Below are 3,676 nucleotides of genomic sequence, written 5' to 3' on the forward strand. Positions count from 1 at the left end.
TTCGGCTTCCTCCTCCCTGCGTTTTTTTCCGAGCAAATCCTGGAAAATCCCTGAGGGATTCACCCCGGAGGCTAAGGAATTCATTCTGCAGCGCGGGGGAAAAAAAGCGGATTTACAGCGAGATTTGGGAATTTTCATCCCAAAAAAAAAAAACCCAAAATCCATGGAATCCAAGAATTCCCAGCGGAAAGTCCACGCGGGTTTTTTGTCGTGGTTTTTAATTATTTTTGTTTTTTTTTTTCTTTAAGGCATGAGTCAAGGTGAGAGGGGATCCGAAAAATCGGGAATTTTCCCGGGAATTCCGCCGTTCCCGCTCCGCAATCATTCCCAATCTTCCTCCCGACGCATTCCAGAAAATTCCAGAGGTTGGGAAAAAGGGGGAAAAAGATTCCCAACCCGGGCAAAAAAACCATTAAAATCCAAAAAAAAAAAAAAAAAGACACAAATATATATATTTTTTAATGCGTTAGGATTAAAGGCATCCGGTTAATTCTTGTGTTATTCCCATTCCCATTCCCTGAAAAAAGATTGGAGAGTTTTGCTCATGGCTTCTTCCCGAGGAAAAGGGAAATTTTACTTTTTTTTTTTTTGTTTTTCCGTGTTTTTTCCAGGATTTTTTTTTCCCTCCTGGAAATCCGCCGGGAACGCGGCTCCGTCCTGATTTTCCGAGTTTTCCTGAATCTTTCCTTCCTTCCTTCCTTCCCCTGCTGCGAGGACAGTGCAAAATTCCCAAAAAAAAACCCCAAAACCCCAAAATTCCCAAAATTTCCGTTTCCCGGAAGGTTGGGGAAAAAACCTCTTCGTCCGTTTAAAGAGGAAAAAAATCCCAAAACAATTAAAAATTGGTAAAAAGTGAGATTTGGAGATTCCCGCGGGAATTCTAACCCTCCGGAATTCCTCCGCCGAGTCCTGCGAATCCGGGAATTCCGGCAAATCCTCACCTGCAAGTCAACAAAAAAACCCCAAAAACCACAAAAATCCCAATGCCCTCCCTCCTCCCACCTCCCTCCCCGACCCCAAAATCCCCTAAAAATTCCCAAAAATTCCGTAAAAATTCCCTGAATTCCCTAAAAATTCCCTAAAAATCCCCTAAAAATTCCCAAAAATTCCCTGAATTCCCCAAAATTCCCTAAAAATCTCCCAAAATCCCTAAAAATTCCCAAAAATTCCCTAAATTCCCGAAAAATTCCCCGAAATCCCTAAAAATTCCCCAAATTCCCTAAAAATCTCCCAAAATCCCTAAGATTCCCTAAAATTCCCTAAAAATTCCCAAAAAATCCCTAAAAATTCTCCAAAAATCCCCTAATAATTCCCCAAAAATCCCTAATAATTCCCCAAAATTCCGTAAAAATTCCCTAAATTCCCTAAAAATCCCCCAAATCCCCTAAAAATTCTCCTAAATTCCCTAAAAATTCCCCAAAATCCCCCAAACCCCCTAAAAATTCCCCAAAAAGCCCTAAAAATCCCCCAAAACTCCCCAAACTCCCTCCCCGCTCCCCACCCGCTCTGCGACCTTGCTACACCAACACACGGATCCGACGGATTTGGGGATTTTTTCCCGAGGAATTTGGGGGGTTTAGGTGTCGGAGGCAGTGGCCACGGCCTTGGGCAGATGCCAGACGCCGTTGGGTCTCTCCTCGGGGATCTCCTGCCGCGAGTCTCCGTTCCAGCGCCGCTTCAGCCGCAGCTTGGGCGGCATCACCGCGTCCTCCCTCTTCTCCTGACTCCCAGCATCCCCCGAGGATGGTTTTTCCGGAGTGTTCTCCCCGTGATCCGCCGCCTCTTCCCCCAGAATCCCGGGATGGGAAGGTGGGATCCACGCCGGGGCGGCCGGCCGGGCGAACACCGCCGATTTCTGCTCTTCCTCCTCCTCCTCGTTCTCCTCCTCCTCCTTCCCGTCCCGTTTTTCCGCCGTTTCCTCGCCCTCCTTCCCGTTCTTCTCCTCCTTCTCCGCGCCAAAGCCCGGCTCCACCTTCACCCTGGCGGGAGGAGCGTTGGGGATCTGCGAGTTGCCCGATTCCTCGGGAATTTCCCCCGGAATCTCCCCCGGGATCTCCACGGGGATCTCCATCCTCTCGCGGTTCTTCCTGCCGGCGGGCGGCGGCTGCAGCTTGATGGGGAACTGCGGCTGCTCCTCCAGCGGCACGGGGCACTGCAGCGGAGGAACCACCAGCGGGTACCGCGGGAAAGTCCTGGGGCTCAGGTGGTAGTTGAACACGGAGCAGGCCTGCGAGTGCAGGTAGTGCTTCATCTCCTCGGGGTTGAAGGAGAAGCAGCTGCTCCCCGCGAAGGGGCTCAGCCCGGGCGAGGGGCTGTAGGAGAACAGCGTGGGGGTGAGGGACAGCGCCGGGGAGATGGGGACGTTGAGCACGCCGGAGCGGCCGGGCGGCAGCGGGGACACGGCGAAGGGGCTGTGCGGGTGCTCGGGGAACATCCCCGGGCGGGAGAACAGCGGCAGCACCACGTCGGGTTTGCGTTTCTGCCCCGCCAGGGAGGAAGGGTGGGACGGCGGCAGCAGGTCGCGGCGCCAATCCGGGGCGTTCTCCTCCAGCTCCGAGGGCTCTGCCTTGCGGTCGGGTTCCCCCAGCGGCTCCGGGTGGGACGGGAGCAGGGAGGGAGGAGGGAAGCGGGAGCTGGGCTGGGAGTCCTCGGTGGGGCTGTGAGGGTCCAGAGGGGGGAAGTGGAAGCGGGAGGAGGCGGTGGGGACGGGGGGAGCGCTCTGCGGGACCACGCCTGCAACGGGGAGAGAGAGAGAGAAATGTTAGGGGATGGGGAAATATTGGGGGGAAATGGGGGAAATGGGGGAAAATGGGGAAAATGGAGGCTGGGAGAAATGGGGAAAATGGGGAAAAATGGTAGAAAATGGGGAAAACTGGGGAGAAAAATGGGAGAAAATGGGGAATGGGGATAAATGGGGTAAAATGGGGAGAAGATGGTAGGAATGGGGAAAATGGGGGAAAATGGGGAATGGGGGAAAATGGGAAAAATGGGGGAAAATGGGGGGAAATGGGGGGAAAAATGGGGGGAAAAATGGGGAAAAGGGCAGAATTGAGAAAATGGGGGAAAATGGTAGAAAATGGAGCAAAAATGGGGCCAAAATGGGGCCAAAATGGGGAGAATGGGGGAAAGATGGAGGAAATGGGGAGAATGGGGGAAATGGGGGAAAAGGGGATTGGGGGAAAAGATGTGGGGAAAAGGGGAAAATGGGGGAAAATGGGGGAGAATGGGGAAATGGGGGAAAATAAATGGGGGAAAATGCAGGGAATGTGGGAGAAAGGGGGAAAAAATGGGGGAAATGGGGGAAAATGGTAGAAAATGGGGCAAAAATGGGGGAGAAATGGGGAAAAATGGGGGAAATGGGAAAAATTGGAAAAACGACTTCCAGAGGCTTTGGGGTTTTTTTTAAATTGATTTTTGGGAAGAAAATCTCTCTTATGCAACTCCCAGAGCCATTTGGAGGTAAATTCTCCAATTTCCACCCCTTGAATTCCCCTTTTCCCACCAAAAAATCCCCAAAAACCAGGGAAAATCCTGGAGGAAAAAAAACCCCAAATTTCACACTTTCTAGTCCAATTTCCATGCCTTGAACTCCCTTTTTCCCACTCAAAAATCCCCAAAAAAGAGACAAAATCCTGGAAAAAACCCCCAAATTCCACATTTTCCATCCCAATTCCCG

At 51.5% G+C, this 3,676-nt stretch overlaps 1 pseudogene; it reads right to left on the bottom strand.

The window, feature by feature from the left end:
• Positions 1–1,458: 1,458 nt before the first annotated feature.
• On the bottom strand, positions 1,459–2,761 carry LOC146427409 (ETS translocation variant 3 pseudogene; annotated as a pseudogene).
• Between the last annotated feature and the right edge of the window lie 915 nt (positions 2,762–3,676).

The sequence above is a fragment of the Lichenostomus cassidix genome, chromosome 25 (genome assembly GCF_008360975.1).
Source record: "Lichenostomus cassidix isolate B80296 chromosome 25, HeHo_3.0, whole genome shotgun sequence".
Lineage (NCBI taxonomy): Eukaryota > Metazoa > Chordata > Aves > Passeriformes > Meliphagidae > Lichenostomus > Lichenostomus cassidix.